At 36.5% G+C, this 15,857-nt stretch overlaps 1 long non-coding RNA gene across 1 annotated transcript; it reads left to right on the top strand.

Annotated features, from left to right (window-relative positions):
• The first annotated feature begins 261 nt into the window (after positions 1-261).
• LOC121107903 lies at positions 262-11,475 on the top strand. The gene is made up of 3 exons (XR_005842297.2): positions 262-433; positions 5,941-6,023; positions 7,642-11,475. It is a non-coding gene; the product is annotated as an uncharacterized LOC121107903 (long non-coding RNA).
• The last annotated feature ends 4,382 nt before the right edge of the window (positions 11,476-15,857 follow it).

Below are 15,857 nucleotides of genomic sequence, written 5' to 3'. Positions count from 1 at the left end.
AGAGATAGGAGGGCTTTTAATTTGTTCTGTTTATTACTTATTATTTAAATATAGCTTAACAAGGCAAACAAAGCAAAATGCCTGTATCTCATTATCTTTCTATATTCTGGGGGAAAAAAAATAAAAAAAGACAATACACAAAAAGTGTCTAAAAGTGAGCAGCTTGTGGTTATGTTGCTATAGTTACAGAATGATCAGAGGCTTTGCTAAGCCAGAAAAAGAAATGAGCAGTTTCAAAATAGTTTTGCACCTAGCTGCTGCAGACAGTGTTGCATTTCCAAGTAGGCATGTTTGTTCTGCTTTGCATTGGTGAAATGTGAAGAATGTGAAGAAACCATTTGTCTCTTGAAATTTCTAACGAATAAAAATCCTTTTCACTGAGAAATTCTGAAAAATTCTATTAAGATAAGAACAACAGCTGCTATTAACAGAGGTAAGAACATGGTTGTGTTTTGTTTTTTGGTTTCTTTCTCAGAATAAGTCCTTTTCCCCCTTCTTCATCATAAAATGAAACACTTTAAAGTTTTGCAGCTGAAGATAAAAATTTCTAATTTCCAGTTAAAATAATATTTTTAACAATAAGTAGTTATGCTTCCCCAAAAAAAAACAAAAAAAAAACCATAAAATAATTTGAAAAAAATCATAACATAAAAATCCTCCATAGGAAAAAGAAAATACAAAAAGAAAAAAAAATGCCTTTTCAAGACTAATTTCAATATAGATGATGGATATAAATGATCACATGGAGATGTCAGTGCTAGAGACCTTAACAGAACTTCAAAAGTCTTGTCTGGAATTTGTAGGAAGGATCAGAGACAAGGAGTTGGATTTACATAAGCTGACAGTCTGTTCCTAAACTTTTGCCTTCTTGTTTATAAATATTTTGAAGTTTACTTGTGCACTGTGTTTCCCTGAACAAACAAAAAGACTTTGTACTAAAATATAAACAATACATAAGACTAATCATTAACAGATAATATTCCTAATTCTCTCAGCTTCAGTGAAGTCTCATGCAGACCATGAAGCATCTGCTGCTTCCAAACATGTCTGTCTTTCTTTGCATATTGAAAAGTGCAGAGGAAATCCTTTACTATTTAACTCTAATTTACTCTGTTCTAAATGTATTTTAAAACCATCTACAAAGACTCTACTGTAAACTAAAATATGTACTCTTTTATCTAAATGTCATTATAATGAATGGCTACCTCCTACCGAGAACAGTAGGACTGCAAAAGGATTTGATTTAGTAGCTGAAGAGGTTGCTCTTAGTGAGCAAAAAAAGAAAGGTATTGAGCTGAAATAAATCAGGAAGGAGATTAGCTGGAGATTAACTAACAGGACTTGCCTACCTGAAGGACTCAAAAAAGGAGTATGGAAGTTGATTATACTACTGTCCATTAGCTCTTTTCACATACCACTTGTGCATGTTGCTTGTAGGCTTTTGCAGGCTGGTGGGCCTACTTCGAGCCAGAAGGTGGATCCTGTGTTTTTTGGAGATCCCTTTCAATTGAATTATTCTTCTTCATGCTTCCTCTCAAATATCTAGACTCTGGTGGATCAGCATGCAAAGGAAATTATTTTCTCCTTTTTTTTAACTCTGTTGAAAGTTTTACTAAGCTTTGTTATGGAAAAAGAAGAACAATAGACGTAACTAGATAGTAAATCAGATATAGCCTCCAAATAAGGGCTAATGTCTCACGCAGAATCACAGAATCACAGGGTTGGAAGAGACCAAGAAATAATTTAGTCCAACCCCTCTGCTAAGGCAGGATCCCTACAATAAGTCACACAGGTCGATGTACAGACTGGTCTTGAATATCTTCCCAGAAGGAGACTCCAGTTTCAGTGCTCCATGACCCTTACCATAGAATCATAGAATGGCCTGGGTTGAAAAGGACTACAATGATCATCTAGCTTCAAACCCCCTGCTATGTGCAGGGTCACCAACCACCAGACCAGGCTGCCCAGAGCCACATCCAGCCTGGCCTTGAATGCCTCCAGGGATGGGGCATGCACAACCTCCATGGGCAACCTGTTCCATTGCATTACCATCCTCTGTGTGAAAAACTTCCTCCTACTATCTAACCTAAACCTCCGCTGTCTTAGTTTAAATCCACTCCCCCTTGTCCTATCACTATCCACCCTTGTATACAGTTGTACCTCCTCCAGTTTAGACACTCCCTTCAAGTATTTGAAGGCCACAGTGAGGTCTCCCCACAGCCTTCTCTTCTCCAAGCTAAATAATCCCAGTTCCCTCAACTTTTCCTCATACAAGAGGTGCTCCAGCACCTCCGATCATCTTAGTGGCCCTCTTCTGGACCCACTCCAAGAGTTCCACAACATTCTTGTGCATAAAGATCTCCCGCATGCTAGTACAAAACTTCCTATGCTCAAGTTCTAGGCCATTACTCCTTGTCCTACTGTTATGAACCACCAAGTCAAGCCTGGCCTCATCACGTGTCTCCCACCTCTCTTTAGATATTTATGAACATTTATCAGATCCCTGATCTGTCTTTCCCCCAAGTTGAACAGACCCGAGTTACTCAGCCTTTCTTCATTTAGGAGGTGCTCCATCTTTATGGCATCTTTGCGGCACTCTGCTGGACTCCTTCTGGCAGATCCCTGTCTTTTTAGAACTGTGGAGCCCAGAACTGGACATAGTATTCTAAATGTGGCCTCATCTGGGCAGAATAGAGGGGGAGGATCATCTCCTTCAGTATGCTGCCCATGCTCTTTTTAATGCACCCCAGGTTACCATTGGCCTTCTTGGCCACAAGGGCATACTGATGGCTGATTGCCAGTCTGTTGTCTGCCAGGACCTTCAGTCCTTCTCCACAGAGCTTTTTCACCTTCTCCAGCAGGTTGTCCCCTAACCGGTACTGATGCGTGCAGTTATTCCTCCCCAGGTGCAAGACTCTGCCATGTCAAAGAAGTCCAAATTTGCTTTCCACATAGTCCTGGGTCTGAGATGATTTTTTGTGTGAAAAACTCAGACTTTTACTGTCATTTACAGCAAGCCCAGAAGAGCATCTGTATGGCAGTTCTGCTATAATAGCAGTTCTGCTATTATGATAACAAGATAGAAACCTACTTATTGATGAGTTCCCATCACTTACAGAAAGGGAAATGGGCCCCCGACCTTTAGCTGCTCTTGGTTATTTTAAACAGAATTATTAGGTTTGGTTCAAAAGTGCACCCATAAAGGTCTAACACTAAGTATTAACAGGACGTGTCAGACACTCCTATGATGCTGCAGATACAGCACAGAGCAAACATTAGTCAAGTGCCCTTCTGCACTTATGTGGAAGCCAAATAGGCAACCTGAAGCAGACTCTAGATGCCTAAGCTCAAGTAGCTTTACTGAAACAACAATTCATGATTTAGTTATCCTTGTCTAGGTGTATAGTGTCATAGTAGGCACTCTGTAACCTCCTGTTCAGTTTCTATCTGCTGGCTCAGAAACTGGATGACTTGTAGGTCTTATGAGTTACTTGACAATTATGTACAGACATGGGAAATCTTTCATCGTCTGAAACAGCATTAAACACCTTTCAGAGAACTGAATCTGCTCCCAGGTTTTCATTGATTGTAAGGAGACTGCAGACATTTTCATTGCTTGTGAAAATCTAATTTATATAACAACCCATAGATAACCTCGTCTGCAGACTGTAACCCACTTTTGACACTTATAAAGTGAATGTCAGTAAGAAGTTAATTATTCTACCATTCTTTTATATTCAATAATGTTCTGAAGTGAGATTCATTTCATATCAATGTACAGGTATAAAACAGAACAGAGGAATCATTCTGTGGAGTCAATCAATTATCCTCAGTGCAGACACCTAGTTCCATTTGAGATGTTTCGGGGAAATCCATGTAGTCTCCAGATGCTGCTGAAGAAGGTCACTTCTTTCCCATGGGTCTGATGTCATATTTGCTGGTCATATGTGAATGCCTCAGGTGCTCTATGGTGTCATTACGACATTTGCTACTGAAGGTTTCCTCCCCCTCCCAAATCATTAGTCTCACATAAGAAGCATAGATATGCTAAAACAGGGGCAAAAAGTACTCAGTATTTGCCTGCTTTATATCCCAGGCTTCTAAATACACTGGTGGACAGGTAGAGACCAAGATGAGGAGACTAGCTGGTGACTTTTCAGAGAAAACTCACAATGGCTTGAAGGAAAGATAATTACTTATCCCATCATGTTCTTAAAATTTCTACAGATCTTTTAGTGAAAAACTGATGCCATACATTAAGCATGCACTGAGGATTTATCATTAGGACAGTAATTTTTCTAGTATAGAAAAAAAACCACCAATGCAACTCATATTTCAGATAAGATACTAGAAACTGTTGCAGAGTTCTCAGTGGGATAATGTGCTTTTGGGGTGCAGGGAGGGAAAGACATGCCATCTATTAGGTAGACATTACATGTTTCAGATAGCTTAAAAGCTTTCAGAAATTTATACTGATCTCTTAGCACAGAGTTAACTGCGATATTTGTAGCATTATACTTTTGCCATACAATTTTTTTCTGCTTGCAAATTAATTTCATTTCTTTTGTGCATGTTAACATTTTTATTGATTTGACAAAAACTGGATCTGAAATGGAATGGTATAGGCTTACATTCTGCCAATACTAAATCACTCTGTACAGAGTTGTCATTGTTACCACGGTTCTTCTGAAGCTAACTTCTCTGTTTAATCAAAGATCATATGAAAGCAACACAATAATAACAACTTTGAAATAAAAGATATGTATGTGTCATCCAAAGTAATTCCCAAATTGTTCTGTTGGGCTATAATTTTTGAGCAGCAGTTCCCCCATTCTGAAAACCTGTTATTTATAAGAGAATTTAACAGCATCATCATATGACTTAACTGACTCTGAAACTGTAGTATGAGGAGAAAAGTGGGAGTGAAGTGCCAGACTACCAATTGAAGCATTACTCTAACAATGTCTAAGGTGATCAGAAAACAAAAATAGTCCATACTTCTACTCCAAACGACCAATTAGGGAAAAACTACTCATTCATTACTGTGAGCAAATAAGGCTAGAATACTCAACCAAAGATTATTTGAAAGTAAAATATTTTATTTGTTTTGGCTGGTATTGGTTTGCAGACAGATTTACTTATTCTTTTTCTTTGTTTCTTCTCTCTCTCTCTCTCTTTTTTTTTTTTTTTTTTTTTTTTCTGTGCACTCCACAGTACTGAAGAAATAAAGGACAAGTTTATACACGTGAATTTAGGCTCCTGGATTTAGTTAGCTAGTTGGATATCCAGGATTATTAATATCCTTTAAATTCCATCCCTAAAAACACAAGTTTTCTTTCAGTTCTGTGTAATATTTACTATTTTACAGAGGAATACCTTGGGGTCAAAGATGGAACCCACGCTTATTAACTGCGCTTAGTTTTGGGCCAATTACTGCAAGGATATTGATTGAGGGTATGCAGAGAAAAGTAATGAAACTCATGAGGGGACTAGAGCTATAAGGACCAACTGAGGGAATTACAGTTTTTTAATCTGTAGAAAAGGAGGCTAATTACTGGAAAGGAAGTTGCAGTGAAGCAGGTGTTGGTCCCTTTTCCCAAGTGACAAAAGATAGGATGCAAGGAAGCAGCAAGCTGCAGAAGTTGAAGATCAGATTAAGCATCAGGAAGAAATTCTTCACAGAATGCATGGTCAAGCACTGGAAAATTCTTACTTCCTGGGAAAATAGTGAAATACCCGTCTCTGGTGGTATTTAAGACACATTTGGACATGATACTAAGGGTTTAATGATGAGATTCAGCAATTCAGATTGATGGTTCATCTCTATAACCTTGAAGGTCTTTTTCAGTCTAGATGATTCTGTGTTTCTATGCTGCTAATTAAGTACATATAACATAAGTGGAGACATAAAAGCTATTAATTATTTTGATTTTATTTCAGAAAAAAATCTAAAACGTTGAAAACAAGAGTCTGATTCATCAATCTAACCACTGATACCCTAGAGCCGTTCAAGACAGCGAAAGGTAACTGATCTTCAGCCAGATCTCCAAGAAGACAGGATCTCTTTCTGTTCTTATGTCATATGTGCTAATTTGGGGGTAATTACACGCATGACCTTTGTGAGAAGCCTTTGTTTGTGAAAGTAAATTTAATCTCAAATGCCTGAGCATCATGTCACCTTTATTACAGAGGTGGTTTTAGGAATATTAAAGTAGGGTTTTGTTGGGCAACAGACAACTGGGTTAGCCAAACTGTTGTTGGCTGTTGCTAACGTAAAGGAGGATCTGGAGCTTTTAGGATGATGATTTCTAACAGAAGCAGAATACGTTATCCAAATTCTTTCCAGCAGCTTGTTAACAGCAGACTGCATGCTCTGATTCAGAACCTCACCGCCCTTTCAGGCTCTTCGACTCATTCTCTCCCAGTTTTATCAGAAGTTACTTAGTTCTGCACAGCCCCGCTATACTTGTGATAAAACAAACACACAAAATAAAATAAAACTCCACCAAAACTATATTCTATAAAACTGTGAGCTGGCTCTGCTTGGTTATGTAGTACAGCAATAAAATAACTGTTGGATTCTCTAACAAAATATACCCTACACCTGTGCAAAATTGACAGCCTAAGATAGATTTATCGCAACTAACACTGTAAAATCTGGACACTTCATATGTTTTATGATATCCCACAGAGGCTAAAAAAAAAAAAAAAGAGAGAGAGAGAATTATTTGACAACTGAGAGTAAGATGTACAGAAAGGAAAACTAACATGTAGGTTAATATATAACCATTGTGACAGAAAAAGAAGCTAAATCAGTGCACTCTAATTTCCAGGTCTATGTTCTAGCTAGTAGGTAATCATTCCTGCTCCAAGCATGTAATCTTGGTGTTCTCATTTATTCTGCATGTTTTTAAAGCAAGATTTTCAGAATGGAGAGTTTATATATTGGTTGAAGTCTCTTTCTACTGAACTGAAAAAATATTTTGTCAGAGAAGTCACTGATACAGGAATCAGTTCAAGGTGAAAGTCTTCACTAACTCATCCTGATTTAAGTAATATCTCAAACTCACATGTCTTAAGCTCTGCACACATCCACTACACAAGAAATGCAGAACTCTAACAGTGTCAACTGTGATATTGTTTGGGACATTTTACAAGACCTCAACATTGTCAAGAAGAATTGCTGCAGGTGTCAATTAGTTAAAGACTACAGATTATACAAGGTGCTGTGCAAGTAGAATTAACAGGAGCTTGAGTTGCCTTTGTATTAACATATAATATCTTCTGACCTCTTGTCATGCCAGTCTCTGTTTTTCTGCCCTGTATGGCTGTCTACAGTTCACTTGCTCATCCCAAACTGCAGTAGATGTCTGTGCCTGGGTGGCTGAATGAAATCCCAGGTCCATTCTCTTGGCTCTCTGACCAGTAGAAAAGCACATTTCTCTACACAGCAGCAAGATTCAAATGGGACATTTGCATGAGAACAGTGCATTTCCATTTGTTGCACTTCAAGAAATTCCAATGTCTAAAGCCTACTCAGGACCCTTTAAAGGTGATACATTCATCTGGTCTGTCATCCACTTCTCCTAGTTTTGTATAATTTGCAGACTTGCCAACAATGTGCTTTGTCCCATCATCCAGGTCATAAATGAAGATGCTAAGCAGTACTGTCCTCAGCATGAACCTCAAGAGTCAGCTGCTAGTGGCTAGCCCCCATTTCATTTCATTACTCGTGTTGTTTTATGAAGTCTACCCACCTGAAAGTTACCTGTTTTATCAGGTAAGTTGTCCAAATTTCCTCTAAAGCCAAAGGAGATACATTATCAAAGGAGGACTTATTTCATGCTAAAAGGTAGGTACTTACGCTGTCCAGTTGTTTCTTTGCATTGAGTGTAGATGTGGTTTTGATTACTGTGGTTAGACAGCTAGTTTTCAGAAGCTGTGGGGGGGTTAGGTGTATCTCATGTTTCTTTGAAAAATTAAAGTGAACTATCACTGAAAGGATAGATTGAGAAAGGATCCACATCAAAATACCCTAGCGACATAAGTAGTCATCAGCATTTCACTCTGATTTGAAGTGTGTTGTAATCAGAACATAGTCTGTCTGGATTTCCACACAGAGCTTGAAAGGACTTTCTCACAGTATTTTTTTTTAAATGAACACATTCCTCTGACAATTTGAAGGAAAAAAAATATATACTAGATGTTGAAAGGTCAGCATTTCTTAGGAAAATCCATCCCAAAATGCTCTGCTAGTCAAGCCAATATATTCCACAGAAAATATTTAGTAGCTGCTCTAGGTGACTTGATCCTTATCGTATGTCAAGAATGAACATTTCAAGTGTGACTTAGTCCCGGTGAGCCATCACTTGATGGGTGCTAATAAGGACTGTGATCAGCAGCTCAAATAAAGAGCTCTCCTATTCATTATAAAGTACACTGTTTGACAGATTACTGCAGAAGAAAAACATACAGCAAAACTCACATGTGCTTTGTACTATTCAAAGTTTAATTACTAAACAAATAAGCCTAAAATAAAACAAAATGAAAAACAAATTCCAAACAAAATGGAATTTGACAACATCCCAAGGAAATAGTGTATGGAAAGTTGGATGTATTTGAGATAAACAGCAGATGGCATTCTCAGGTGGTGGGAAAGATAAAAATGTGGATTTAGAAATGTTAGGAATTTTGAAACTGTAGAAAAATTGTAACTGTTGAAACTCAGCTGAAGATGCTCTAAGAACCTGTTTGCAGCTTTGGGGAGCACAGCTGCTCTGCATCTCCTCATACTGCCCCAGTGAAAATCTAAAAGCACCTTGGCATCTTTAAAATAAATAAAAGCATCTGTTGGTCAGAAAAACATCAGATATCCCCAGCCATGTCCAGTTTAACCATTGGTAATAGCTACAGTTTTTGATGCAAGAAGTAGAATAACAGTGAGTTTCCTTTACTTGAAATTATTTTAGTACACAACAAAAGAGCAAAGTTAAGTTTAAAAACCCTGTGATGTGCTTCTCTCTCTAAATGTTTATTTTTCCCATCAGGAAGGTCTTGGAGGTGTTCTTTAAAGGTGTGGTATAAAAAAAAAAAAAAAAAAAAAAAAAGCTATATGAGGTTCACAGTTGAAACTCAGTTTTGTTTCTGCTTTTAACTGACTCTTGTGTTACCAAACTGCAGGCAGTAAGACTGCGATAACTTCACACAGTTTAAAAAATTATGAGTAAATAATTTATCAAAAAATTAACTGTTCAATGTCAATGAGCATCTGTGAAGCGTTGTTGCTCAAAGATTAAGAAAGAAGAAAAGAAGAATGGAATGACAATTTTTTTTTTTTTTTAACAATTTGAGAAAGAAAAGTTTCTAAGGAGTAGAGAACATGACTTCTAGTCATCCTGACAATTAGAGAAAAAAACGTGCAGAATCATGATATGAACTTGAATGTTAATGGAATGATCAAGAAAAGTAAGAAAAAGAGCCCAGGACAAAAGTTCTAGATGGTCTTTGTTGTATTTTCTCATTTAATTCTTTTTATAATATTTGAGCCACTTGAAGTAGCCACTGAATTTTTTGTAGCCCCTTGTGAAAACTAAGGGGTGGGGTTGTCATGCTCACCTAAGCTGGTGAGCTAGAATCACTATAGAATCAGAGAGAACAAAAGGGCATTTTAGGACCTGATTTACCTATTCACACAGGAAGTATTTTCTTATGATGAGATGAATAATGGCTAGAAATACTTTTTTATACTTTTTTTCCCACTAACAGTAAAAATGGATCCAGATATTTAACCCAGACAAGGGCACAGGCTTCCATGTCTAGGTAGAAGTATTCCAAAGAAGTTTATGTGGTTAGGATGCTTGGGAAAAGAAGTTCTAAGATTATTGCAGACTTCCAAGTCAGCATTGGCTGCAGGGGCCAAATGAGACTGGCTGTGAAGTCTGTTCCTGTGAAGGATAAGAAACAAAAGGGCTGCACCTGTGGTAGAAAGAAGTAATTAGAAAAAAAAACTAAGCCTAAAACCGCCTTTATGTGAAGAAATTGAAGGTAAGCTAAACATAATGAGGTAATAGTTCAGACAAGAACAATAGTGTGTATTGATATAATGTAAGTGAAGAGGCTTAAGCGTAGAAATATATTTTATTTTTATTATCATGGTGGTCTATATTTCAAAGAATGAGAGAAAAAGTACTGATTCTCAGAGTGCCAGAATTAAGTAATGCAAAAATCTGGACAGAACCTTTGGTGTCCAAGTATTAAAGAAGCTTGAAATCTCTCAAGTGTCTTTGAGGAAAAACAAATACGCAAAAAAAGTCACATAGGATTCATTTGCCTATGTGTGCAAATGTTTAACAGATGCTAATCCTTACAGGAGTGTTATGAGAATTAATTAATGAGTGTTGATAAAAACAATCCAAGGAAGCAGTTTTTCCATGCAATGAACATATTAGAAAAGCTGCACTTCTGCCTTTGTTGATTTTATAGTAGATAAGTTAAAGGCATTCTTGTGCATGAAGACAAGCAAAAGTCATTATATTCACAATAAAACATAAATATAATCAAGTCATAATTTTGAATTTCAACATACGTGTGATTCATAAGAAATAAAATAGCTATTGCTTCTTATTTTTTCCTCTTTTCCAGAATAAAGGAATTGTCTGCCACTTGCTGCAAGTAGTGAAATAAAATTATCCCATGTGCTTTTAAAACATCTTCAGTATAACACATGCACTGCTTCAAGTTTGTAGGAATCAAGAATCTATCCTGCATAACTTCAGTCTTGTTGGAGTTTCCTCCTTGGTGGGGGTAATTTTCTTCTACTATAATTCTGCCTAGCAAATTTTGAAAGACTTTCCTGAACACACACACATATAAATCAACTATGGACAAACGTTAATAATTTAAGGTCTATGTGTGCAACCTACTTTGTTATTTTTATGCATGTTTCTCCCTGTTTTGGCCATTATTGAGGTCAGATATCACTGTTGGCTTTAGGAGTAACCTAGTTCTCTACTTTCCACTTTCTTCCTACTCTCATAACAGTGTGACACAATATTAAGAAAGTAATCTGTAACATTCATTGTATGTTTGTTCAGCTCCCGGTACCTCCATTTCTTGATCATCTTCTGAAGTATTAGCTCCCAGTGGAACCAGTATGACTGAGAGGAAGTTAAAATATTGTGACTGATATATGTCATGCTGTATCTGGGCAGATGACTGGACCAGTTTGCATCAGATTAAACTGAGACAGATACCATTGCTTTGGATACAAATCAAATTTGAAATATCTTTTCTGTGGAATGATCAACGTTAACTTTGTTACATATGAAAATATCTGGGCTCATGAGAACAACTGACATAATTGTTTTTGAACATCTTCCACTTGCCTTTTTCATTCCCTCGGTCACTGTTTGTGAAGAAGATACAGTGATCAAAGGGAACCAACATATTTTGGAATTAAATCAAAATGTTTGTTAATTTTTGCTGTTGGAGAGACTTCTTTTGAGATAGAATGTGATGTATTTATAAATACTTAAAATCATTATTCCCAGCAGCATTATTGCATGACCTTTTAACCATCTTTTCACAGGATAACTATTCTCCATATTATTAATGAGTAACAAGAGTTGCAGTGATTTTTAGCTGGCAAGAAAATCTCTTCAGGAACCCATCATTTATTTAGCTGTATACAACCTTTTGACCCTTCTTCTGTCTTTAGATCCCTAATGGTACCGCTAGTAGTTCAAAATTGAAACCCCTGTTATAGAGGAAATTCTGATAATTCAAATGGAAACAAAAGAATTACAAAAGCTTGTGATAAATGGTCACTGTTACATATGCACTGTAATAAGGAACAATTACAAAAATCAGAAAATTGAACAAAAAGTGTTCTAAAAGTCGCATTAGTTCCTTAGTACTAATGCAATTGTAGCATCGTCTGTAATTTCTTACATTCTCTTCTTCTGATCAAATTCTTAAGGCTACCTGCAAATGAGAATTCACAGGTAATCAATTTCAATACTTTGTTTGTCTTTCTAATGTTTTTCCTCCTGCATGACCTGAATCTCTTACTTTTTTGTAAATTATATACCTTTTGTGGTGTATATAATGGAGTATCCATTAAAAAGGAAAACAGAAAGCAATATATTCTTTTTCACTTTTCAACAATTTTTTTTTTTACGTATCTGAGGACAGCTACCTCAATAAATTCAGTTCCTTCAGTCTTTCCTCCTTTACTATGTTTTCTAGATTACTAATCAGATGATTTTTTTGTTTTCTTATTTTTTCCCAGATAACTCCAATAAATCTCTCTTTTGAAGTGTAGCATTCCAGACTGTTCACAATGCTGAAAATAAACTATGAGTGGGGTTTGATTTGATGAGTCAATATTTTTCCAACAACAAATAACTGAAAGAAAATTTAGGCTGGCTTTGAGTAATTTGAGGAATTCAACAGGTGAAATGTAAAAAGGAAAGAAGATACAGGAGTAAGTCCACTGAGAACCACCACAAATAAAACTGATCCCCAAAAAGGAGCAACTTGTTGACTCCGTGTGATTTTTCTTTTTTGTTTGTTTGTTTTTGTTTTTGAGTTTACAAGAATAGGGTTCAGAAGCTGAGTTGCTGAGCAGCACTATAAAACCATGAGAGAAAGGAAAGATCCTTACTACAGTTCTCCCACATCTCTTCTGAGCTTATTCTCATTTTGCATCCCTCCTTTCCTATGAAAGCATCTTAAGTTTGGTGTGGATCCAGAGGAGCGTCACAAAGGTGATCAGAGGTTTGGAGCATCTCTACTGTGAGGAAAGGTTGAGGGAATTGCTCTTGTTCAGCCTGGAGAAGGCTCTGGAGAGACCCACTGCGGCCTTTGGAACTGGATAATCTTTCTGGTAGCTTCCAAGTCAAGCCATTCTATGATTCTACGACTCTACGAAGTTCCTGTGATTTACTGTTATTTCCTGCCATCCTCAGAACACATTGATTAAATTCCCTATTGTCTTAGAGTGGTACAATGTATTTATGTGAAAGTAGTCTCCAGAAGCCCTAAGAGCAATTAAGTTTCCTGAATATAAAGAGAAAAATGGTACAATGGTATTAGCACTGAAGAATTTACAATATCCAAATCATTGCTATTTTCAACTGAGCTGAGGGAATTTAATAGCAGTGTTACATCAGATAAAACATCCTCAAGGGGAAAAAAAAAATAAAAAAGGCATAAAGGACTTTGTGTTTTGAAGAGATGTCCATATAATTGATTTTTCCTTTTATTAGTCAGTTAGCTGAATATTTCCTCTAACCTCTGCTAATGTTTTGTCTTGTTTTTTGTTGTTGTTGTGGTTGTTGTTTGTTTTTTTCTGTTTATTGTTTTTATTCTCTTTAAGAAGAATATTTCTGCAGAGTGTTTGTAGGCAATAAATGCAGTAGAGGAAAAGAGTATTTGTAAGCTTGCAGACCACAATAAAACACTAAGAAGCAACGAAGTGTATCATTAAAAACTGTGGCAATGCTGAGTTCCTGCTCTAGTAAAAGGACTGTTCCCGAGTTTGCAGTGGTCAATGGAGCAGCGAGTAATATTAGCTATTCTTGTAAAGTACTTCTACAAAATGAAATCTTGTGCCCAACATAAGAATAAAGAACGAGATAATCAGGAATTCGGAGAAAGTACAAGGATGCACAACATCAATTCTGTATAGGATGCTTCTTGTTTATTATATCATTTCTCCCTACGTTATTCAAACTAAGATCTTTAGTCAGTGTGTGCTGTGTTTAAATAATAACTACAGAGGCTTTATCTTTCAGTGAATAGCTATCATGATAATAATCATATCTGAAAGTAGCATAGGGTGCTCAGGTAAATTGTTGAATAAAGCAAACATATAAGTAAAAAGGAATGTAGAAAAAAAGATATATATATATATATTTATTTTCCAGAGTGAGGGAAAATGCATTTTCAACCCAGCATATGGCACTATATTTGACCCAGTGTGACTTATGCTGATGTGTTCATGTTCCTAGAAACGTTTCTGTATAGGTCTTATGTAAAAAAAAAATATTTTATCTTGTATCCATGTAACCTTTCCTTTTCCAGATATGTGTACCCTGTTTCTAACTGTATTTGTGGATGTTTCCAATCCTCTTAAAACTCAATTTTCCACTTAATTTCCTATTAGTTAAAAAAGTATTTAATTTACATACTGTTCATAATGAATAATATATTATTTAAATGCCCATAGTCTTAGAGTCATGATTTCTAGGTTATGAATCTCATAGTCTCAATGATCTTGAAAAGTGATGTAGGCGAAAATGGTCAGTGGGACTGTCCTCTACTTCTTCTGAAAACAGAAATGTGAGAAGTAGTTCTGTTCTTGCTACCTCGAAGCAGTGGAGATCTGTTGCCTAATGGCTTCTTCACTGTATGAAATAACACAAAATCAGCTTTCATTAAACCCTATTCTGCCCCCCAACTTCCAAAGTCTCCTCCCCTTAACAACACAACACTGCCCAAAGCTTGCATTCAAACCTCTTATGTGTCTGTAACCAGTCTCTGCAAGTAGTGGATTGATTGACATAAGAAAGTCATTCTGATTCAGTAAAATTCATGCAGTTTACACTTCGTATTGATCTTTTTGATTATTTTTTTCCTTTTAACTGAAAGAAAAAGGCTTGTCAAATTGCCAGCAAATGCTTTGTTTCTGGGGTGTGGAAGAGCTCTCTAGACTATAGGGCAGACTGACAGTTATCATTTCCCTTCCCTGCAGAAAGAACTGATAATATTTCCCAGCAATTCTTCATGTTGGAGTGATAAGAAAACATCACAGCAGACTACTGATAGTGACAAAAAGGCATGAGATTTAAGGAAGCACCTACAAGTTATGATAATTTAAGCAGAGAACACTGCAAAGTGACAAATTATCTTCAAAGAGCCATCAATGTGCACAGATGTGATGAAGGAGTCTAACTTGCTTGAAGGGACGAATGGGAGCTGATCCACTAATGAAGACAGCAAGATCTAGAATTCATAGTAAGCTGCCTTATCTAGATGCCAAAGTGAAAAATAATATCCTCGTTGCCTTGTACTGACAGATCACTAACAATTGTTAAGCACCACTACTAGACAGATTGCTGGCCTTATCCGCTTATTCACAGATCAAGTGAGATCTTTCCAGTATGTCACCTTTAATCTCAGTTCAATTTTGAACATACTGTATCACATACCTTTGGAGATTAGTTGTTCTTCTAAAAGGGAACTTATTTGTCCATTAGCAATACCAGAAGTTGTTTTTGGCAACCAATTATAGCATAGTGAAAATGAAAATATACATCATACTTCCTTTCTCTGGCTTTGCATATATGACCACATTTAAACCAAATTTTACCGTTCTGACAGTAAATAAGTAAATGAATAAATCTGGAAATCTGGAATTGACTGCAGTTCTTAGTTTTCTTTATGATCCCCTTTTGAATTAACTTCAGAGCCATTTCTGAATTAGCTCATTTATCATGCAGAATGGAGGGTAATGCAGAACAACCATCTTTATTCCCTGTTTGATAATTAATCTGTATCTGTGTTTTGAAAATTAAGTCCCTGAGAGCCATTTTAACAGCTGAAGCAAATGTGTATTGAAAATAACTCTTGTTCCTGGGCCAAGTTATACAAGGTCTTTGGATTGTACTTTCCGTACTCCCTTTTCTCTTAATTTTGCCCAGATACGAGATACTGAAGTCTAAACTCTAAGGCTGAGACATTTAAAGTCACATATTTCATTTTTTTTCAGACATTTTTCTAACCAAAAAGCCCTAGATGGGTTGTCTGGCTTCTGCTGGCTCTTGAGTGTAATCAGTGCAGTTTCCACACCAGGT

The sequence above is a fragment of the Gallus gallus genome, chromosome 1 (genome assembly GCF_016699485.2).
Source record: "Gallus gallus isolate bGalGal1 chromosome 1, bGalGal1.mat.broiler.GRCg7b, whole genome shotgun sequence".
Classification (NCBI taxonomy): domain Eukaryota; kingdom Metazoa; phylum Chordata; class Aves; order Galliformes; family Phasianidae; genus Gallus; species Gallus gallus.
The sequence above is the reverse complement of the archived record's forward strand: the minus strand, read 5'-3'. Positions and strand labels throughout refer to the sequence as shown.